A 25,277-nucleotide genomic window follows, 5' to 3' on the forward strand; every position below is an offset into this window, starting at 1 on the left:
GGCTTCAGAGGATACTGTGGGATTTTTGGAGCTATCCTACCATCTTTTACTTGCACTACTACAGGAGCTACGTTTGCCATCAATCCAGTGTCTTGCCCATCTTTGGTCCAGAGGGATTCCGGTATCTGGGAGATCATTTCCTCTACCTTGGATGGACACTTGTCTATAACAGCAGAGTGTGACATTAACCTTTGTGGAGTGTCTAACATATCCTGCACTTCCTGAACGTGATTCTCGGGTATATCTAAGAAGACACCCTCAGGAGTACAATATATGACACACCTCATCTAACACAATAAATCTCTCCCAAGTAGATTAGTCGGAGCCGATGCAGCTAGCAAAAAGGAGTGCTTGGTCTGCAAAGGCCCTATCGTAATCTGTGCTGGTTTACTTAAAGGGTAGTGTTGCACTACTCCTGTTACCCCCATTGCTGAAATTGTTTTACCCGTTGTTTTCATACCTACCGTTCAATTTAACACTGACCTGGCCGCCCCTGTATCTACAAGGAAAGGTAGTGATCTACCAGCTACATCAACTGTAACCTCGGGTTCATTTCCAAGGCTAGCAATCAACTTTACTGGCTGCAAACTACAGGTGTGGCCTAACCCCTATTGTATGTTGTGACCCTCCCACAGCGCGCTGGCAGCTACAATATGTGAGAGGGGTAGCTGAGAATTTCCAGAGGTCTGCCAGTCCCTTCTAGGTGGGTACCTCCTAGTTTCCCCTGCATGTGGCTCATAACTCCTCCTATGCGGTCCCTGATCCCAATTACGTGTGTCATACTGTGGGTCATGTTCTGGTCTAGGGGGTCGATATACCTTATGTGGGTCTTTAAAATTACAGTTCCGTGCGTAATGTCCTTCCCTCTGACATTTATAACATTTTACCACATACGACTTACCATCAGGAGTCTGGGGTTTAGGCTGATGTGGCTTCGTTGTCAGGGCTTTTATACTTACTGTCATCAGCTTATCCCCCTGTGACTCCCGGTGCCTAATGATGTTCCGATCATGCTCAATAGCGGACTCTCTTAATGCAGCCACCGAGATACCTCTCCAATTTGGTTGAGTGGTTTGTACCCTTGTTCTCAACGTTTCCTTCAAGCCGTCCATTAATACGGACACAGATACCTCTCTATGATGTACATTTTCCTTAATATCCTCGACCCCAGTGTATCTAGCCATTTCCTGCAGTGCTCGATGGAAATATTCAGAAGCAGCTTCACCTTCTTTTTGTCTAATGGAGAAGATTTTATTCCACTTGACAACAGTTGGGAAATATACTCCTAATTGCAGATTGATCTGTCGTACATTCTCCTGAGTGTATTCATCAGTGAGAGGTACCTCTGCGTTTAATTGACAATCAGCAATGAATTTCACAGGGTCAATATTGGAGGGCATACATTCCCGTAGCACTGTCCGCCAATCTTTGTTTGTGGGTTCGGTGGCGTTACCTAGTTCTCTAATAAACCTCTGACATGCGGCTAGATCTTTTCTGGGATCGGGAAATTCAGACATAATTGTCCTCAATTCTGTCCGGGACCAGGGACAATGCATAGCAATGTTCCTGACGGGAGTGATTCCCTGAGCGTCAGTCTTCCCATTGGGGACTGCGATCACCCTGACAGGATTTAGTTCAATTACATCATTCTGGGTTGCTTCTACAATGTGAGGTGTAATTGACTCTGCATAATGTACTGTACCGTACTTACCTGTGGACACGACCTCACCTGTCCCTCCGCTAGGGGCCTTTGCTACTGCTCTTACTGGTTGGGCCGTGCCCACTTGCATATCTTGTATGGTGGCTGCTAGAGAGAGTGCCGATATCGTGCTGGGCTCATTTTCTTGGTCGCAGTCCTGAGGGAAGTTTAAGATGGGATACAACTCTATTTGGGTTAAATATGTAATGTTCTAATAACCCTCTATGCGCTCACAAACTCTACCGTAAATGCGCATACCACGCGCTAAGGCGCATGGCCGTGGAAAGCTCCGTTACGCAAATTGCGGATATGCGCACGCACGGCAGAGCGAGTGCACGTGCAGCGGGCATGTGCATGGGGTTAGTACAAGGCATATGCATTACAATATTTTTCGACTTTGACACTACCCTTAACCATCCCTTCCTGCACCTGGTGGTGCTAACCCTCCCCCCTTAGTGCTTAAACCTAACCTCCCCTCCCCGCAGCCTAACCATCCGCCCTCCCCACAGCCTTACCCTAACTCCCGTAGCTAACCCTAACACCCCCAGGTGGTGCCTAAACCTAACCCCCCAACACACCCGGCCCTAACCCGGCTGCTATACTTACGGCCGGGATGCCGGCTGTCGGGATTGCTCCTGTCAAGTGCTATTGCGCATGTGTAGGAGACTGGTCCTTAGAATGCCATCTTTTGTGAAAGTGCATAGAATTGCAGTTCCCAGTCCACACTCCTCACACACTCCCATCTGTGTTTATCAGCAGAGCTACCGGGCTCAAGCAGGCTGGGTGCTGGGAGGTTTGGACACTAGAAAGGACATACAGTAGTTGACATATATTTTTTTAATTTGGGTGGGGAGTTTAGGCTGTGCATTCCATGCATCCCCCATCCCAGACACCCGCGCCTAGATGATTCTCACTATGCTTATCAGACATGAGTCTTGATTTATGTTTTGAAGACAAATCATCATGTTTTCAAATAATGTTTTGTTTAATATTGGTGTGGACAGTGTCGGACTGGGCCATGTGGTGCCCACCAGGGGAATGCAGTGGTAGGAGCCCCTAGGCCAGCCATTATAGAGTCTTGGCTAATAATTAGAAAGTGCATTGTCTTGGCCCCATGATAAATATATTTAGTAAATACTGCTAGTGCATGACCGATAATAACAGGAATGCACTATAGAAAATGCACCATAGTCCTGTGCAGTATAATGTAACATACTGTATGTATAATGTCTAAACCTATTGCAGCAAATATATATTCCTTTAAAGCACATCTACCTATGTATCTGTGTGCTAATTTAGCTAATCCTTCCATCGTTGATACTATTCAATTTTTGCTTTCCTGACGGACAGATTTAATCTGCAATAACAGACATTTGGCTCATTGGAATTTTGTGTTTGTTCTTTACACATGCCTTAAATTATAATAGGCTACTCTTTTTGTTTTGCCTCACGCCACGAACAATAACAACAGAGGCTTATGCTATCAACTCTTGTTGACCATATGATTTAACCTCTGCATACCCATGTGTTTGGGTCGCTAAATTGGTGCAATGACGGTCAACAAATTTATCTAATAAGGAGGATTGTATTTGGCTAAAACTGGCACAATAACACACATCCCGCAATCAGTTGCACTCTCTGCCCTTTTCCATACGTCACCCACTACCATACCACACTGGGTATGCCCAATCCCGTCCGATCTTGGAGGCGATACAGTGTTGGGCCTGGTCAGTACTTCAGTGGGAGACCACTTAGGAATACCAGGTGTTGTGGGTCTCCAGTGGAATTGAATTGGTGTTTGCACTGAACCCACGGAGGGATGGGCATTTGCTTGCTAGATACTGAATTATCACAGTAACAATCCATCAATATGTTCGCAGATTTAACTTTATGTATGGCTTAGAAAGTTTACAGCCATCTCATTATTAAATTGGGTATCTTGTGTTTTTTTAAACAAGAATTTTTTTTTTCAGTAAACTCCATTAGTGTACCTAGCCTTTTTTATATATAGACTATTAAAAGTTATGTTTTAATCTTCTCATTATCACATTACTACTCATACAGACATTATATCTGCAAATAACTCTCCGGGAATGAGTGCTCCCACCCAAGGTCACTTTTTCTTCTTTTCTTAAATTGTATAATGTATACAGGTAATTAAAGTGCACAGTCTAGAACCTGATCCCTTGAGGAGGGTTTGGGGACCCAGGCAATAGAGCCCACCGAGGGTCCCTGTACCCCTGTGGGCCAGTCCGACCCTGGGTGGAGAGAAATATCAAGCCTTTGAGAAAGATAACATGGAGGAGATGCCCAAAGCATCTAATCAGCTTATAACTGTTTATCTAGCAGTATTTGAAATGACAGTTAGAAGCTTACTGGTTGCTTTAGGTATCTGCTCCACTTTATCTCTCTCCAAGGCTTGATACATCCCACCCTTGACCTGGGGTTTATGAAGTGTGACCTAGTAATATGCCTACTCTGTCCTGAAACAAAACAGTAAGTTTAATGAAAACTTAATAAGCAAACTTCCAACTTTGGCCTAATCTATATCTATAAGCCCTGACCTTCACAGTAGAAGGAAACCCAGTAGCTATCATGTGAATATATTTGTTTTCTTTTTCACATATTTATCAATGATTTATTTTGATCACCTATCATACTGTATCTCCCTGGTTGGAAAGGTTCTTTTTCATTTCTGAAAGAGTGGAACTTATGTCCAGGTGAGGCACTTCTCATCAAATTACTATCTTTTCTTGAGGAACAGTAGGCAAATGACTTCCATAGAATTATCCCAACTGGGCACCAAATTGTGCATATGCAAGTTGTCCGATAAACAATTTGCGATTTTGCAACTAAAGATGAATAAGGCCCGCAGTATGGAGATGGTAGACGGATCCCTCTTTGCAACCCTGGACCTACTTCCCATATGAAGGTGTGGGGGCCACGGGAGTAAACTTAATCTGAAGATGGCATTGATTTCCACAAAAAACTCAGTTTTCAGGGTTTGCTTAATACTAGACAGCACCATCGGTTCCATAAAAATGAATGAACCTATTACTAAAATGATGCGAAAATGGGACCATAATGGATGATGCATGAGCCTCTTTGAAGGTCCAATTAACTGGATGGAAGGAATTTTCTGTTATATTGGTGATCACAGTAAAGCTAATTTTAGGTGCGTTTACTTGTGCTCAGTTCTGATATCCTTCACATAGAGAAGATTCCTAAGTGTTCTGTCTTACAGTTAGGATGTAAAGCACTTACAAACAAATTAATGAGGAGGGTAAAATCATGAGTTGTGACGAGAAATGTATACAGGTAACGTCAGTATGTTTTGGGTGTGGCACAGAAGTTAGAAGTATAAAGATAGATAGACATTAGCTCTACACCATAGGGTCAACAGGGTCAAAAGGTTAACAGGGTAAAAATATCGACTATCAAATTTCGACAGGGTCCAAAGGTCGATTGGGTCAAAAGGTGTTATTTTATGTTTTTACATATTTTTTACCAAACTTAGTTGAAATTCGTCCCCTTGCAGGCTCGCTTCGCTCAATATGTTTTGGACTAGGTGGCTCACTTCGTTTAGCTCGCCACAAGGTTACTATAGGTAATAGTTTGTGACATGGATAGTAAATGCAGCAAAAGTTGTAAAAAAAAATGAAAAAACCCTTAAAAACATGTGTCGACTTTTTGACCCAGTCAACCTTTTAACTGTCAACCTTTTGACCTTGTTGACCTTTTGACTGTTGATCTTAGGGTGTCGACCTATTGACTGTCAATCTTCTAACTGTCTATCAACCACCAATATATTTTGGGGAAATGTTCCATAGGGAAAAACTCTTTTTCAGAAATCATCCTGGGTATTAAACATAGAGTAATAGACAGTAATAAGCCACTGTTAGCATATACAGTATGTTCACTACTATACATATTAAAATAGAGAATAATGTACTGTAGCAGTATTAAATCATGTGCACTGCAGCCGGGGGAGGGGGGGGGGGGAGGGGGTTTGCAGATAGAGTTAGATTTGGGTGTGGTGTGTTCAAACTGAAATCTAAATTGCAATGTAGAAATAAAGCAGCCAGTATTTACCCTGCACAGAAACAGAATAACCCACCCAAATCTAACTCTCTCTGTACATGTTATATCTGCCCCCCGCTGCAGTGCACATGATTTTGTCCATTAGTTAACATTTGCTGCTGCGATCAGATCTGAATTAGGCCCAAAGTGTCATCCAGCTGCCAGTCTGATGACCCTGCTGGTTGCTAGGCAACCAGAATGCCAGACAGCTACGGCACCTCTGGTTGCCTAGCATTCAGGACGCGGGAGTATGTGCAGCACTGCAAATGCAGGAGATTATTAATTATGGTGGGCCTTCCCATTCCCCCTGTTATAAACCAGTCAGGCCTGCTCCACCCTACCAGTTATAGCTAATGCTTCAGTGTAAGCTGCTGGTCTGTGACCCGGATTCCTGTACCCTGTGGATACTTTGTCCGTTCCTGTAGATCCTCTGCCTATCAGAACTCCAGTCTGCCAGTAGTGCCTGAATCTTGCCTGACCATTTAACCTACTATTAGTTAGTCCTGGCTTTGTTCTATCCCACAGTGTTCAATTTGCTGCTGCTGAGACCTGCCCTGCCTGTTAAACATCTGTGCTCTAGTTTTTGTCTGTATTGTGTAACATAGAAACATAGAATTTGCCAGCAGATAAAAACCACTTGGCCAATCTAGTCTGCCCCCTTTTCTTTTTTTTACCAAGTAAGGTTTACTCTAACCTTATTTGATCCTTATTTCTTTCTAAGAATATCCTTATGTTTATCCAATGCATGGTTAAATTGCTCTACTGTCTTAGACTCTACCACCTCTGATGGGAGGCAATTTCACTTGTCTACTACCCTTTCTGTGAAGTAATTTTTACTCAAATTTCCCCTGAACCACCCCCCTCCAGTCTCAGTGCTTGTACTCGTGTCCTATTACTTTTCTTCATTTGAAGAATGTTTCCCTCCTGGACTTTGTTAAAACCCTTGATATATTTGATAGTTTCTTCTATCATGTCTCCCCTTTCCCTTCCCTGCTCCAAACTATACATATTGAGATTTTTTTAGTCTTTCTGGGTATGTTTTGTGATGTAGGCCATGCACCATTTTAGTTGCCTTTATAGTCTCTAATGTATTAATATCCTTTTGAAGATATTGCCTCCAGAATTGAACACAGTATTCCAGATGAGGCCGTACCAATTATCTATACAGTGGCATTATTACTTCTTTCTTTCTGCTGCTGATTCTACTCCTAATACAGCCAAGCATCTGATTAGCCTTCCTCATTGCTTTGTTACATTGCTTACCTGCATTTAAGTCACCTGAAATAGTGACTCCTAGATCCCTTTCCTCCTCAGTAGTTTCCAGTATAGTGCCATTATTATTATATTTAGCCTTTGGATTTTTGAGACCTAAGTGCGTGATTCTGCATATTTTGGCATTAAAGTGTAATTGTCAAACTCTTGACCATTCCTCTAGTCTACCTAGATCCTCAATCATTTGTTTTACCCTTCCTGGTGTGTCTACCCTGTTGCACACCTTTGTGTCACCTGCAAAAAGGCACACAGTAATTTCCCTTTAATGTCATTTGCAATGTCACCAATAAAGTTATTAAAAAGCACTGGTCCAAGTACAAATCCTTGGGGTACTCCACTGGTAACATTTCCCTCCTGGGAATGCACTCCATTTACTACAACTCTTGTTTGTTGTACATTACTCCAGCCAACCATCCTGCGGTCTCCAGTCAATTATGTAAGTCTCTACTGCTTGAGCTTTAAGACCTGGTGGCATCCTAAGTACCGGTGCCTGCATAATACACTAAGGAAACAAAGGGTGGCTCTTGTAGTCAGTAGACCCTCTCATGGCTCTAGAGACCTTACACAGTTGTGCTGGAGTTTCATAGCATACACGTAGAATGCAAAACAAGTGCTTATCTCAGTGGGCTAAAAATGGATGAAATTACATTTCTATCTCCCCTTTGAGTGATATGATCTGTTGCTGGTAACAGCACAGGTGTAGATATTAAGCATAGACATCATGACTAGTTATAGCAGTTCTGTGCTTCTTCTTAAACACCTACATTAAAACAATGGGGATGGTAGTTTTAACCAACACAATATATGAAATGGGTTGGGTATGATATCCTGGTGGTCAGCATGCCGATGGCAAGAACCCTGATGGTTAAAATCCTGACTGTAAGTATTATACCCTAAACCTAATCCTTACTTACCCTTCCCGCAGCCTAACCCTAACTGTCTCTCCAGTAGCCTAACCCTAACTGTCCTCTCCCGCAGCCTAACCCTAACTGTCCCTCCAGTAGCCTAACCCTAACTGTCCTCTCCCACAGCCTAACCCTAACTGTCCCTCCAGTAGCCTAACCCTAACTGTCCTTTCTCGCAGCCTAACCCTAACCCGCCCCCTAGTGCTAAACACTAATTCTACAATCATCATTGGGATTTTGATCATCAGGATTCCACTGCTGGGATTCTGACCATCGACATGCTGAGCACCAGGATATTGACTACATCTGTAGGTGTCAGAATAACTGGTATCAAGCATTTGAGAGGTTCCAGTCAATGTACTGGGTCACAGGGCACCATCTAGGGTTACCACTAGTAGTGTGTCTGTAGTCTCTGGATGGAGATAATCCCCTTTGTGAATGCTCCACTTCCACTCTCCCCACGCCCTTCTCCATCTGCCTCCTGGCCCATTCTCACCCCCCTGCACCTAGCTTTGACCCCTACAGTATATGTCTAGCATTACTCTCAACTGGGCTCTCCTCTTTCCCCTCAGCTCCCCCTTTGTCCCTTCTCTCTTTCCACCTTCCTTGGACCCAAACCCTCCCTTCTTTGTGCCACCCCACAACCACATACTTGGCACTGCCCAACCCCTCCTAATTTCACAACCCCACCATTTCCAACTGGGTTCAGTTCCAAATGTACCCTGTAAGAGATGTGATCACTTTACATTGTAGGGGCAGGCTCCTATTGGAGTGTCTGCTTCTGGATGTGATTTGTAATACATCTGGGTCAAAATTAATAAATATATATATATATATATATATATATATATACATACATACATACACACTGCTCAAAAAAATAAAGGGAACACTAAAATAACACATCCTAGATCTGAATGAATGAAATATTCTTATTAAATACTTTGTTCTTTACATAGTTGAATGTGCTGACAACAAAATCACACAAAAATTATCAATGGATATCAAATTTATTAACCCATGGAGGTCTGGATTTGGTGTCACACTCAAAATTAAAGTGGAAAAACACACTACAGGCTGATCCAACTTTGATGTAATATCCTTAAAACAAGTCAAAATGAGGCTCATTAGTGTGTGTGGCCTCCACGTGCCTGTATGACTTCCCTACAATGCCTGGGCATGCTCCTGATGAGGTGGCGGATGGTCTCCTGAGGGATCTCCTCCCAGACCTGGACTAAAGCATCCGCCAACTCCTGGACAGTCTGTGGTGCAACGTGGCGTTGGTGGATGGAGCGAGACATGATGTCCCAGATGTGCTCAATTGGATTCAGGTCTGGGGAACGGGTGGGCCAGTCCATAGCATCAATGCCTTCGTCTTGCAGGAACTGCTGACACACTCCAGCCACATGAGGTCTAGCATTGTCTTGCATTAGGAGGAACCCAGGGCCAACCACACCAGCATATGATCTCACAAGGGGTCTGAGGATCTTATCTCAGTACCTAATGGCAGTCAGGCTACCTCTGGTGAGCACATGGAGGTCTGTGCGGCCCCCCAAAGAAATGCCACCCCACACCATTATTGACCCACTGCCAAACCGGTCATGCTGGACGATGTTGCAGGCAGCAGAACGTTCTCCTTGGCGTCTCCATACTCTGTCACGTCTGTCACGTGCTCAGTGAGAACCTGCTTTCATCTGTGAAGAGCACAGGGCACCAGTGGCGAATTAGCCAATCTTGGTGTTCTTTGGCAAATGCCAAACGTCCTGCACAGTGTTGGGCTGTAAGCACAACCCCCACCTGTGGACGTCGGGCCCTCATACCACCCTCATGGAGTCTGTTTCTGATCATTTGAGTAGACTCATGCACATTTGTGGCTTGCTGGAGGTCATTTTGCAGGGCTCTGGCAGTGCTCCTCCTGTTCCTCCTTGCACAAAGGCGGAGGTAGCGGTCCTGCTGCTGGGTTGTTGCCCTCCTACGGCCTCCTCCACTTCTCCTGATGTACTGGCCTGTCTCCTGGTAGCGCCTCCATGCTCTGGACACTACGCTGACAGACACAGCAAACCTTCTTGCCACAGCTCGCATTGATGTGCCATCCTGGATGAGCTGCACTACCTGAGCCACTTGTGTGGGTTGTAGCATCCGTCTCATGCTACCACTAGAGTGAAAGCACCGCCAGCTTTCAAAAGTGACCAAAACATCAGCCAGAAAGCATAGGAGCTGAGAAGTGGTCTGTGGTCACCACCTGCAGAACAACTCCTTTATTGGGGGTGTCTTGCTAATTGCCTATAATTTCCACCTGTTGTGTATTCCATTTGCACAACAGCATGTGAAATTGATTGTCAATCAGTGTTGCTTCCTAAGTGGACAGTTTGATTTCACAGAAGTGTAATTGACTTGGAGTTATATTGTGTTGTTTAAGTGTTCCCGTTATTTTTTTGAGCAGTGTATATATATATATATATATATATATAGGTTGAGTATCCCTTATCCAAATCCCAAATTTTTGGTTCCCCTACTGAGATAATGACACATGTATATGTGTAATATATTATATTATATATCTATATAATATATCTATATATACACATCTCCTATATATTTGTCTAAATCTGTGACTCTGTGCCCGTAACGCTGGGTGGAGTCACAGCGGTTGGCGGAGTCAGCAAGTCTCTGCTCCTGCTGCCTGTCCATCTCTCTCTCTCCCCTCCCCCCACCCATCAGCAGCTCTGATTCCCCGGCCGCTGCGCCGGCCCAACAACAACGGCTGATGCCGCCCCCGGCATACACATTAGGAGGGACGGGTGGCGCAGGAGAAGGCTCTCATAGCCCTCCCTGCGCCGTGTACACAGACCCGCCGCCTCCTCCGCACAAATCCCGCTGTCAGCTCTCCTGCTGTGACAGGAGGCGAGTGCTGCAGTGACGTCATCTCCTGCAGCACTCTCCTCCTGTCACACAGCCGGCACACACTCTCCAGTCTCCGGGGGCTGCCAGCATCTACAGGCAAGCTGGAAACACCCCCGGAGCGAGAGAGAACAGACCCGTGAGGCCACGCCTCTTTAAAAGCAGGCCACGCCCCCTTTTTGGCCACGAAGGGGGGGGGGAGATGTGTGTAACAGTAATGCTGAAATGCTGACCCAGTGACGCCTCTGGACACTGTACTGTTTACCAGCCTGCAGCAGCCGCCCACAGCCCCAATGGTGAGTCCCTCCGGCCATCCTACCCACTCTTTCTTTTTCTGCTCACCACTTTACACAAGTCTCCTCTTCTGGTGCCCTCCCCCTCCACTACTTTCCCCCCTCTCTTCATCAGCTTCCTTGCTGGGGACCCTCCCTGCCGACCCGCGTCTCTATATCCCCTTCTTACCACCCCGCGTCTCTCTATCCCCTCCCTACCGCCCCGCGTCTCTCTATCCCATTCCTACCGCCCCGCGTCTCTCTATCCCCTCCCTACCGCCCCGCGTCTCTATATCCCCTCCCACCGCCCCGCGTCTCTCTATCCCCTCCCTACCGCCTCGCGTCTCTCTATCCCCTCCCTACCGCCCCGCGTCTCTATATCCCCTCCCAGCCGCCCGCGTCTCTCTATCCCCTCCCTACCGCCCCACGTCTCTCTATCCCCTCCCTACCGCCCCGCGTTTCTATATCCCCTCCCAGCCGCCCCACGTCTCTCTATCCCCTCCCTACCGCCCGCGTCTCTATATCCCCTCCCAGCCGCCCCGCGTCTCTCTATCCCCTCCCTACCACCCCGCGTCTCTATATCCCCTCTGTACCGCCCCGCCTCTCTCTATCCCCTCCTCCCTATGCCTCTGTATCCCCTCCCTACCGCCCGCGTCTCAGTATCCCCTCCCTACCGCTCTGCGTCTCTGTATCACCTCCCTACCGCCCCGTGTCTCTGTATCCCCTCCTACCGCCCCGCGTCTCTGTATCCCCTCCCTACCGCCCTGCATCTCTCTATCCCCTCCCTGCCGCCCCGCCTCTCTGTATCCCCTCCCTATCGCCCCGGGTCTCTCTATCCCCTCCCTACCGCCCCGCGTCTCTCTATCCCCTCCCTGCCGACCCGCGTCTCTCTATCCCCTCCATACCGCCCAGCGTCTTTCTATCCCCTCGCCTACCGCCCCGCGTTTCTATATATCCCCTCCCTACCGCCCTGCGTCTCTCTATCCCCTCCCTACGGCCCTGCGTCTCTCTATCCCCTCCCTGCCGCCCTGCGTCTCTCTATCCCCTCCCTACCGCCCCCCTTCTATCTCTCCCCTTCCTACCGGCCCGCGTCTCTCTATCCCCTCTATCCACTCATACAAATATTCAACCGCAGCAAGGCGTGCAGGGGTTAAGGGGGCGTAGCCCCTTTCAACGGTGTGAAGAGCGCCCGTAGGGCGCGATGAAGCACCTAGTATAATATATATGTCGTTATCTCAGTAGGAGACCTAAAAATGTGGGATTTTGAATTTTGGATAAAGGATACTCAACCTGTATATATATCTGAAAATATTCTGGCGCCCCTGACTAGATCCCTATAAAAAAAAGCATCATGGTGGTGAAATACATTGGCAATTTATATATGCTTTCACATAGTAACAAGATACACATCGGGGCTCATGATTGTCTCATCCTGTAATAACACTTCTAAGGAGAGTGGTGTGAGATTAGCAGTTAACAAAATAACACAGCTCTAACCATGCTGTAAAAAAAGAAAATTAACATGAAAATAAACACTTCAATATTAGGTAATAATTCACTCAATTGTAATATATTAGCTGTTTACAAAGTATTAATATTACTGTACTGTATATATAAAAATGAATTTTGCCAAGTCTGCCAAGATAGGGAAAAGCATAGGTCTACTACAGAATATTGAGATGTTTTATGAAAAAATTAAGGGATTATAATGAAAGGATCTGAAAAGAGTCCAAGAATAGTACTTCGGAATCAGAAGGATTACTGAAAAGAAGCCTGCAAATTACAATATGAATACAGTATGTGTATAGTAATTACAGTAGTGCTTTACCAGAGATTTGGGGGCAGGTGAGCAGATTTTCATTTTACTTTTAATTTTAGAATGATTTATTTAACCAAACAAAATATTGAGATGATGTCAGAATACAGAAAAATAGGGAAATATATACAAAAATCAGAAAATTTAGCAAAATTGTAATGATCACAGAATGCCATTATCCTTTGCTATAATTAAGTTTTAGATTGTATCCTGGTATTTTCAGTATACTGTATGAGGATTAACTTTTAACAAATACTCTTTCACTGAGGCAGTAACTCCCGGAGTGGGAAATAGCATCCTCTAACTAGGTGTGCAATAAGAGGCAGGGGGCGGCTCAGGTGCTGGAGGTATAAGCAAGCAGTGGCGTTGGGGTGAGGCAGGGCCTTTCGGTTATACTAACGTTTGTGCCAGAGTTTTGACTGTACAAAGTATATGAAAAATACAAAGAATATTTTAAAATGATCTTCTTTGTATTATTCTAATAATTTTTATAGTCAGGACTCTGGAGTATTTTTCCCGCACATCTCTAATCAAAACTCAGCAAATTTCCAGGAGTTTATACTGCTGCACCTGTGTATAATGCCCAGGTGTACCATTTGGCTGATATATTGCATGTAAATCTGGCTCTGGTGCTAGCCAGTGCCTCCTGAACCATTTAGCTCACCGCACGTCCCTGTAAGTAAGAAAGCACCAAGCCAAGAGCAGTGCAGCCTATTTCTGAAGTGCAATGCCCCTGTCTCCCCTCAGGTGGCCCATGTCTTTGGCAGACCTCCTATTCCTCTGCACTACTGGCCATGTTGACTGATGAGAACCTGAACACAGAAGGGAACTGATATGTCATTATCAGATCCCCTCTATTACACAGTTCAGAATAAAGCTGGCCATGCACCTAAAGATTTATTGTCTGATCTGGCTGGTTGGAATGAAAATCTGGTAATGGATGGGAGCAAATGACAATTAACCATTTGCTCCCAAACAATGAAAAACAGACAAAAATGGTCAATCAGACAAATTGGTTAAATCCATTTTATTTAACCAGTTTGTCTGAACGACTGTTTTTTTTAATTAGTTTTCCGGCTATTCGGAGCAAATGGTCAATTGTCATTTGCTCCCATCCTTTACCAAATTTTTGTTCCAACCGGCCAGATCGGACTATACTGTAAATCTTTAGGTGTATGGACAGCTTAAGTCAGGGTAGCTAAGTATAGAAAAATTTGGGTCCTTATACTCATGAGTGGTGAGGGCAGCAATATGAAAAGAAAAGAGATTACATGTGGGGAGATGTATGTGAAATCATGGTAGCCCCTTAGCTATGGGGTATGATGGAACCAGCAGGGAAAAATCAAGGGTGGGGGCATAGACGGTGGTGGAACCTTTAGTGGGGTTTATGGTAACAGCATAAGCAATTCTCTAATCCCATTCCACTGGTATTAATATTGTTGTAACTTTTCTGCTCTAATGGAACTAAAGTCCAAGCACATATCCCAGGAGAAAATTGTAGGAATAGCATTTGTGTGTGCATATACAAGATAACAAGATAAATCAGTCTAAATTATATATTATATACAGTATTCAGAAGCTGCCAGCAGTATCATTAATTCATAGGGAAGAGTGGGTTAAGATGAGCCAATTGTTACTCATGTTGTCCCATAGGCAAGGAAAATTTAGACAGAAGTAAAATGAAAATATCTACCATTATTTCAGGATTTCTCCTGTCGATTGAAAAAGAATGTATCTAAGACATAGAACTGATAAAGCATGACGTCTTGTGGTTTAGCTTGTCCAAGATTAAATTGATCCGAGTCAATGGATAAAAAGTGAGATATCTGGCTTAAATTGGCCAATTTACTTTTTCAAGTTTAAGCATGATCATAATTAAAAAAATCTATATATATTTACTAATGCATTTTCCAAATAGTCATACTTTTTCTTAAAGGTAACTTAAAACAATATAAAACCAACCAAATAAAGTTTATCATTCAACAATGTAAGAAATTTCAAACATAATCTCTTTGCATTTCAAAGACTTTTCAACATTCCACCCATCAGTGCTGCAGGGAAATATAAAGTTTTGCTCCCTTCTTACCGTTTGTCCAGTTGAGGTAGCTTCTTCAGCAAATCAGTTGGGGGACATTAATCAAAACTTGGAGAGAGATAAAGTGGAGAGAGATAACGTACTAACAGATCAGCTTCTGTCACTTTACAGGCTGTGTTTGAAAAATGACAGTTTGAAGCTGATTGACTAGTACTTTATCTCTCTCCACTTCATCTATCTCCAAGATTTGCTAAATCTCCCCCAAAAGCAAAAATGCTACATCGTTTTCAAAAATGGGTTTCTCTTTGCCCTTGCTTCCCTGGATTCTTCTGAAAAATCTTGCACTCCCTTTGTCACCCTCAATTTTAAAATGGCTCACTTTATCCCACAGCCACCATTTTGGAAAAAAAACTGCCTAGATTTGTAATTTCGGCTTATCTTTAGCTAAATAATTCACATTGTTTAATACACTGGCAAATCAACAACGTGTACTGTATGGTATATGTATTTAGACCTGGATAAATTTGCTTTGACATAAGAGTTATTATACCTGATATGTAGAAAATTTACTTTAACAAACAAAAAGCTATTTCTTGTGACAAAATCATACAGTACTTACCACTTTATAATTTGTCTCTTTCCATCAAAGCCAGATAGAAATGATGGGTGCTTCCTGAATATATGGTCACATGATACAGGTTGAGTATCCCATATCCAAATATTCCGAAATACGGAATATTCCGAAATACGGAATTTTGTGAGTGAGAGTGAGATAGTCAAACCTTTGTTTTCTGATGGCTCAATGTACACAAACTTTGTTTAATACACAATGTTAATAAAAATATTGTATTAAATGACCTTCAGGCTGTGTGTATAAGGTGTATATGAAACATAAATGAATTGTGTGAATGTAGACACACTTTGTTTAATGCACAAAGTTATTAAAAATATTGGTTAAAATGACCTTCAGGCTGTGTGTATAAGATGTATATGTAACATAAATGCATTCTGTGCTTAGATTTAGGTCCCATCGCCATGATATCTCATTATGGTATGCAATTATTCCAAAATACGGAAAAATCCGATATCCAAAATACCTCTGGTCCCAAGCATTTTGGATAAGGGATACTCAACCTGTAACAATAGTTTATTGTTGCATGGATACAGGGGGTAGGTCAATTTACCCACTTGATCATCTTACCTCACCCTATCCCTAATGTTTTATATTTAAAATAAAAACTTTAAACCAAATGTTTCATCATTTATTATGACCTTGAAGGTCATAATATGCTTTACTATTACTAAAACCAAAAGGTCAGCAGCCCAATAATCTTGTCAAGCACTGCACAGAGGAGCATCAGCCTCATGCCCTATTTACATGTCATGTAACATTCTAACTGTAACTGACGCGCTTAATGTGCCTTTTCTCTGCTTGAGGGGGGATTCATTTACCTGAATCCCAAGATGTCTGCAGCTGCATCTTGTCTTTTGCACTGTTCGTTTACTGTGCATTTCCTCCAATAGTTATGTAAACCCTTCTGTATATGTTTTCCCTTGCTACCATCTTCTGCTAATACCAGAACACGAGAATCAAGTTTTATTTTTTTAACAGTTTAAAAAAATCCCAAGTGTTGTGCTTGGCTGTTGTTTTACCGGCACATCTTCAGTAGACTCATGATTCTAGATTTGAGTGTAAATTTGTTTAAGAAAAAATCAGGAATTAAAAAAAACAAAATAAATGTTCTAATAAAGGTTAAAAAAAAGCGCACATTTTCTAATCTCCAAGTATTTCAGTGTTTTGTGCTACGTTTGTTTTCTGTTAATTACTTTTTCATTTCCTGCGCTACCAAAGCTATTTGTATATTTAATATTCAATATGCATATTTATCAACCTTTTATTAAATTATATGGTGAGAAAAAGGGATGTCTTTATTTTTATTGCTCATTTTCTTTTGTTGTGTACATTTAAACCAAGACTTTTAGAATTTTTTATAGATTTCAATAGATCTCCACTAATAATAAAACTGCATCTACTGTTTTGAGTTAGATGGATCTACAGTAAAAGTAACATAAGGCCTAATTCAGATCCTAATGCTGCTAATGTTCATGTTGCAAAGTATAGATGTTCGGTACCATGCATATGAGCAGAACCCGTATGTGCACATGCATCCTCTTAAGTAAAACAGCTGCTTGACGTCTGCAGACAATTGGGGGTGGCGGTTGCCACCAATTCCCAAAACTGAGACATGTCGCCTTCGCTTTGATGGGAGTGTCAAGGCAGGATCTCTATCTTCTGACATAGGTTTGCTGATCTCTTTGTAGGAGTTGTGGTGGCCTGGTTGTTGACCCCATGGGGGCTGATGGAGTCGTAAGTGATGCATTCTAGGACTCAGCACTGGCAGACATCCACTGAGGGACAGAGCCGCAGAGGTATTCTTACTATAGAGCTGGCGATGAGCCCATCGGAGTTTTCAGACTGGCAGCTAATCAGAAGCTGCCAAGTGGCAGCTCCTGACTAGCTGCCCAGATGGCAAGCGCCGATTAACTCACAGTCTGCTCTGTAGCCAGAATGCCGCAGTGGCTCTGTCCCGTCGTGGTTACCTGCTGGTGTGCAGGCAGCTGGCCCAGTCCCTGATTCTTACTGCTGCTACCCAGCCCCCCTCACAATGGTAAGCTTTGAGGAATGCAAGGGGGAGCTATGGGGCAGTGTATAGCGGCATTGGGGCAGTGTTTGTGGTGGTGGTGGCGGTGGGGGGGGGGCTGATTTGTCAGTCCCAGGTTATTAACCTGGATGATGTTGTTGGGACTTCCAGTTTAATTTGGAGGCATTCAGGTGTTGTCATATTGCACAAAGAGCATTTGTTGATGACCGCATAAAGAGGATGTTGTTTAAATTTGTATTATGGCTCTCTTGTAACATGTAACATTTTAAAATGTCATTTTGAAGACGATACATACTTCTTTGGAGAGAGATAAAGTACCAGTCAGCTTCTAATTGTAATTTTACAGACTACGGTGTCTATTTACTAAACTTTGGATAGAGATAAAGTGGACCTAGATAAAGTATCAGCCAATCAGCTACTAACTGTCAATTTTGAAACTGTGCCATGGCTGTTAGGAGCTGATTGGCTGGTACGTTATCTACATCCAAAGCTTAGTAAATAGGCCTCTGTTTTTGAAAAATGACAGGAGCTGATTGGTTGGTACTTTATCTCTCTGCACTTTATTTCTCTCCAAGGTTTGAAACATCTCCTTTGTGTCAGGAAGTTAAGTTTTACTCATCCAAGGATTATCCTATGGCTTCATTTCTAAAATTAAATAACAAAATGAGACCATTAATATAAATGATTATATTTGCAGAGATTTATGTGACACATTCAGTAAAGCTAGTATGTTATTAGTCATGTGATGTTCCATTTACATTTCCCCAGTGCAGTGCCGTAACTAGGCATTTTAGCGCTGTGTGCAAGAAACGACAGTGGCGCCCCCCCATGTAAGATAGGGGCAGTGCGCGCCGTAGCCGCGTGAAAAATATATAGGGGCGTGGCTTCAAGGGGAAGGGGCGTGGCAACAAAATAATAGCAATTCATACTACGGTGCACAGTAATCTACATTATTCAAATTACGCTGCACAGTAGCGCCACTACACCAGGTAGAGCCCCTTTTATACATTACAGCAGACAGTGTCCCCCTTTTTACACATTACAGCGGACAGTCTCCCTTTTAACACATTGCGGCAGCCAGTCCCCCTTTTTACACATTGCGGCAGACAGCGTCCCCTTTTTTACACATTACAGCAGACAGCGTCCCCTTTTTTAACATTACGGCAGACAGTGTCCCCTTTTTACACATAACAGCAGACAGCGTCCCCGTTTTTACACATTACGGCAGACGGTGTCCCCCTTTACACGCATTGCGGCAGCTAGTCCCCCTTTTTACACATTGCGGCAGCCAGTCCCCCTTTTTACACATTGCGGCAGCCAGGCCCCCTTTTTACACATTGCGGCAGCCAGTCCCCCTTTTTACACATTACGGCAGCCAGTCCCCCTTTTTACATATTGCGGCAGCCAGTCCCCCTTTTTACACATTGCGGCAGCCAGTCCCCCTTTATACACATTACGGCAGCCAGTCCCCCTTTTTACACATTGCGGCAGCCAGTCCCATTTTTTACACATTGCGGCAGCCAGGCCCCCTTTTTACACATTATGCCAGACGGTGTCCCCCAGAGAGAGAGAGAGAGAGAGAGAGAGAGAGAGACATACTTACCATCTCCCCGCTGACAGGCTCCTCGTGCTGCTCCCTCGGTGCAGGCAGGTGAGAAGGAGGAGGAGGGAGGGGGACTGGAGCCGCAGCAGCGTTATTTCATTGGTAGTAAGCGCCGCTGCAGCATCCCCCTCTCCTTCCGTATTGGCTGCCCGACGCTGCTGTGGATGCTGGGATGGAGGAACCGCATCCCAGCATCCACAGCAGCGCCGGGCAGCCAATACGGAAGGAGAGGGGGATGCTGCAGCGGCGCTTACAACCAATGAAATAGCGCTGCTGCGGCTCCAGTCCCCCTCCCTCCTCCTCCTTCTCCGCTGCCCGGCGCTGCTGACTTCTCCCTCCACAGCGCGGCGCACGGCGCAGACTTCAGAGGCAGCATGTAATGAGTCAATTTGACTCATTACATGCCGCTGGCCGTGCGCCCTCAGGGCAACTGCGCTGTGTGCCAAGCCCACTTGGCACACACATAGTTATGGCCCTGCCCCAGTGACTGCTAATGTCTGCAGCCCCTGGATGGGGTGTGCTGCCGGGTTGACCGGTCAGAAGTGATCGTCAGCAGCCACAGCTCCTACCTCGGTCCCTGCTACCTTGTCCCTGCCGCCAACTGAGTCCTTACATTTGTACAATGTAGTTCACAGATGTCGGGACTGGCGCACCTGCAGTAGCGGCGAAGGAACTGCGCATTGCCAAACCCCCGGCTTCTATGGACTGCTGGGTAGGGCTGCCCAAAAGGCAGAGAGTGGATTCCTACAGGAAGCTATCTCATTACTAATCACAGCCCAATGTGGGAACCAAGATGCAGAGGGATGAGCGGCAACAGCAAGAAGAGTCTCTTCCTGCAGTCACACAGGGAGCTTTCTGATAGGTCGCATCTGGAAAGCACAGCCTGGTGTGGTCGCATCTGATGGTTAAGGACAATATTGCTGCTCCTATAAAGTATGATTACTCTTAAGAAAAAAATATAAGGAAAAAACTCAATAAAATGAGAACAATATTGACCACATAAAAAATAAATAAATTTATTACACACAATAAAAATATGTATATTATATTAAAGTCACTGCAATAAAGCAAATTAGATCATCTGCGCAATCTTAATACGATAGTTCCAAAGTGTATATATACATACAGTAGATAGATAGATAGATAGATAGATAGATGGATAGATACAATAAAAGTCCAGAACTATATAAAGGAGAAAAACTGTGTAGCATAAGTAAATCAGAAATGTTTCCAGTGTATAAGAACAAAATAATAAATTGCCAAAATATAATAATGATTAAGTATTAAGTATGGTGCACTTGCATGACCAGCTGGTGCTAGATGAAATATCCAATAAGAACTTTCACGTCCATTGCACTGTGACAGGTAAGATGTGCTAACTGAATATGACCCAAAACCAATAGTCCTGACTAATGCACACAGGCAGCTTTTTCACATCACCTTACCGCTAACTGAGTCCAAGTATTTGCACTACATGGCAGGAGATAAGAGCAGCAGCGATGTGAACTGTGGGCCTAATTCAGGTTTGATCGCTATTGAGACAGAAATTGTGATTTTCTCATTCCTGCTTCTGCTAAAAAACGCATGTGAAGAGTTGCCCAGAAAGTAAGAAGATGCCCAGTGTTGCATTTGCAAATTTGCATATGCTTTCACATAAGTGCAATGCATACACAGAAAACGGGAACCATCCGCCACCATCGATAATACCGGTTGACCCATGCCTACGTAGGATATACGCGGCTGCAGTCGCAGTGGCACCATGGTTTCAGTCACAGCTGATGTCCGATGCATAAAAATGACCATGACACGCTTTGACATTTTTCCAACCATTCCCACAAAGGATCACCTCCTGGCAATCGCTATGTGATCAAACTTTGCTGGGCCTGTGTTCGCATTGCAGCATTCATGCAGCACATGTGCAGTTTTCCGATAATTGGCCGAATTGCAATTTTGCAAAATTGCAACTGAGGCTGAATAAGGCCCTGTGTCCATATCTGAATCAGGCCCATAGTTTGATAAACTGGTATTAGATTCCTTATACTATATCTGATTGGAGTGCCGTTTCTAGGCATTTTAGCAATGTGTGCAAGAAACGGCATTGGCGCCCCTACCCTATGCAAGATAGGGGCAGTGCGCGTCGTAGGCGCGCAAAAACTATATAGGGGCGTGGCTTCATGGGGAAGGGGCGTGGCCACAAAATAATACCAATTCATACTACGGTGCACAGTAGTCTCCATTATTCAAATTACGCTGCACATTAGCGCCACCACACCAGGTAGAGCCCCTTTTACACATTACGGCAGACAGTCCCCCTTTTTACACATTATGGCAGACAGCGTCCCCTTATTATACATTACGGCAGACAGCGTCCCCTTTTTACAGATTATGGCAGACAGCGCCTCCTTTTTACACATTACGGCAGACAGCGTCCCCTTTTTACAGAATACGGCAGTCAGCGTCCCCCTTTTTACAGATTACTGCAGACAGCATCCCCCTTTTTACAGATTACGGCAGACAGCGCCTCCTTTTTACACATTACGGCAGACAGCGTCCCCTTTTTACACATTACGGCAGTGCTGTAACAAAAAAGGAAGGGGGAAGGACAGAGTGTGTTCCTTCTCTGTGTGCTGTTAAGGGAAGGGGGGCAGGAGAGAATTATTGTGGAGCAGAGGTTGTTGTTATGCAGGAGCAAGGGGGGCAGGAAAGAATTATTGTGGAGCAGAGGGGTTGATTTGCAGGAGGAAGGGGGGCAGGAAAGAATTATTGTGGAGCAGAGGGGTTGTTTTGCAGGAGGATGGGGAGCAGGAAAGAATTATTCTGGAGCAGAGGGGTTGTTTTGCAGGAGGAAAGGGGGCAGGAGAGAATTATTGTGGAGCAGATGAGTTGTTTTGCAGGAGGAAGGGGAGCAGGAGAGAATTATTGTGGAGCAGAGCGGTTGTTGTTTTGCAGGAGAGTTCAGTTGATCTGTGGCTTTTTGTGTAGTTGTGCTACTGTGTTAGGGCTCTGCATACTAGTGCACTGCATATAGCATACTGTGGCTGTGTATAAGTCAGAAGTCAGAACCAGGTGTTCTCCGTCTATAAGGGGCTGTGTGGCTGTGTACAGTCGTGTGTCACACTACTGCTAATATCCTCTGTGTGTGATACAGAGAAATAAATATATGATATTTCTATTTGTGCGTCACTCAGTGACTACTAGTAATACCGTACATTACTGCTTATATCCTCTGTGTGTGATCCAAGGTAAAAATATATTTCTATTGGTGAATCACTCTGACTACTATACTGCGGCTGCCGTACACTACTGCTGTATATATCTGTGTAATTCAAATCAAAAATATATTTCTATTGGTGCATCACTCTTACTACTATTAAAGCGGCTGCCACACACTACTGCTATATATCCTCTGTGTGTGATCCAGAGCAAATATATATTTCTATTGGTGTGTCACTCAGTGACGACTACCAGTACTACAATACACTACTGCTGTATGTCCTCTGTGTGTGATCCAGAGCAAAATATATATTTCTATTGGCGTGTCACTCAGTGAAGACTACCAGTACTATCGTACACTACAGCTAAATATATGTGTGTGGCCCAAAGCAAAAAATATATTTCTGTTGGTGTGTCACTCTGACTACTAGTGCTGTAGCTGTCGTACACTACTGTTATATATCCTCTGTGTGTGATCCAGAGCAAAAAATATATTTCTATTGGTGCGTCACTCAGTGATGACTACCAGTACTGCCATACACTACTGCTATATATCCTCTGTGTGTGATCCAAAGCAAAACATATATTTATATTGGTGCATCACTCAGTGACTACTAGTACTGCGGCTGCCGTGCACTACTGCTGTATATCCTCTGTGTGTAGTATATTTGTATTGGTGCGTAACTCAGTGGTGATTACCTGTATTACTGTACACTACTGCTATATATCCTCTGTGTTTGATCCAAAGCAAAAAATATATTTATATTAGTGCATCACTCTGACTAGTACAGTGGCTGCCATGCACTACTGCTATATATCCTCTGTGTGTGATCCAGAGCAAAACATATTTTTATTGGTGCATCACTGAGTGATGACTACCAGTACTGCCATATACTACTGCTCTATATTCTCTATGTGTGATTCAAAACAAAAAATATATTTCTATTAATGCGTCACTCTGACTACTAGTACAGTGGATGCCGTACACTACTGCTGTATATCCTCTGTGTGTGATCCAAATGAAAAAAATATTTCTATTGGTGCGTCACTCAGTGACAACTACCAGTACCTGCCATACACTACTGCTATATATCTGTATGTGATCCAAAGCAAAAAATATATTTCTACTGGTGCATCACTCTGACTACTAGTACTGTGGCTGCCGTACACTACTGCTATATATGATATATCTTCTGTGTGCGATACAGAGCAAAAAATATATTTCTTACTCATTTGTGCAATACAATTGCTATACCATATGAAGCATATGTATGCTGTCACCATTCAAAGAACAGTTGCTGATTATTTTAGTGATAGCATCCAAATAGGCATGTCAGACAGTCCGTTTCAATACTGGCAGGAAAAAGAGGCATTTTGGAGGCCCTTGCACAAACTGGCTTTGTTTTAGTTAAGTTGCCCACCCTCCAGTGTGTACTCAGAAAAAGTTATTAGCGTAGCCGGGAACCTTGTCAGCGAACAAGGAGGTTACTTCCCCAAAATGTGGAAAAGATGATGTTCATCAATATCACTTACATATCCCACGAGGAAGACCTTTACCAGCAATTACCTCCACAAAGTACAGAGGGACCTATGATGGTGGATTCCAGCAGGGACGAATTAATAGTCTGTGAAGACGAGGATGTACACACTGATGGAGGTGAGGAATCAGAGGATGATGATGACATCTTGCTTCTGTAGAGCCAGTTTGTGCAGGCAGAGATCAATTGCTTCTTTTTTTGTGGGGGCCCAAACAAACCAATCATTTCAGCCACAGGTGTGGCAGTCCCTGTCGCTGAAATGATTGGTTTGTTAAAGTGTGCATGTACTGTTTATACAACATAATGGTGGGTGAGAGGGTCCAAGGACAATTTCACCTTGCACCTCTTTTCTTTGCTTTGGAGCATTTTGGGGCATAAGTGGTCATTCGGAGTTGATCGCTCGCTAGCTGCTTTTAGCAGCATTGCAAACGTTAGACTGCCGCCCTCTGGGAGTGTATCTTAGCTTAGCAGAATAGCGAACAAAAGATTAACAAAACTGCTACTAAATAATTCCCTGAGGTTTCTGAGTAGCTCCAGACCTACTCCTAGACTGCGATCACCTCATTCCGTTTTGTTCCTGGTTTGACATCACAAACACGCCCTGCATTCGGCCAGCCACTCCTGCATTTTTACCTGGCATGCCTGCGTTTTTAGCACACTCCCTGAAAACGGGCAGTTTCCGCCCAGAAACAGCCACTTCCTGTTAATCACACTACGATCACTCGAGCAATGAAAAAAAGTTGCTCGAGCTTGTGTAAACCTACAAAGTTTTGTGTGAAAGTACTTAGCGCATGCGCGCTGCGTACCATGCGCAGTTTCTGAGTAGCTCCAGACCTACTCCTAGATTGCGATCACCTCAGTCTGTTTAGTTCCTGGTTTGACGTCACAAACACGCCCTGCGTTCGGCCAGCCACTCCCCCGTTTCTCCAGCCACTTCTGCGTTTTTCCCTGGCACGCCTGCATTTTTTAGCACACTTCCGGAAAACGCTCTGTCAATCACTCACCGATCAGCAGTGCGACTGAAAAGCGCAGCACGAACACCAGCAAGTCTACTAAGTTTTGTGTTAAATAACTTGCATGCGCATTTTCCACCTAATTGCTGCGTTGCGAAAAATGGCAACGAGCGAATAACTCGGAATGACCACCATAGTTTGTAAATCTGCCATTTTGTCTGCAACTGCAGTGCCACACCTAGATGTGCCACGTGTTTGTGCATCCCACTTCTGTCGCGTAGCTTAGTCATCCAGCCACCTCAGAGCAACCTTTTGGCCTAAAACAAT

The 25,277-nt window shown here is 44.1% G+C and overlaps 1 protein-coding gene and 1 pseudogene across 3 annotated transcripts in view; both read left to right on the forward strand.

Moving 5' to 3' along the window:
* Positions 1-25,277, forward strand: part of SH2D4B (SH2 domain containing 4B) — a 525,622-nt gene that overhangs the window by 482,294 nt on the left and 18,051 nt on the right. The window lies entirely within an intron of this gene.
* On the forward strand, positions 3,357-3,475 carry LOC134894933 (5S ribosomal RNA; annotated as a pseudogene).

This window comes from Pseudophryne corroboree, chromosome 3, assembly GCF_028390025.1.
Source record: "Pseudophryne corroboree isolate aPseCor3 chromosome 3, aPseCor3.hap2, whole genome shotgun sequence".
Classification (NCBI taxonomy): Eukaryota; Metazoa; Chordata; class Amphibia; order Anura; family Myobatrachidae; genus Pseudophryne; species Pseudophryne corroboree.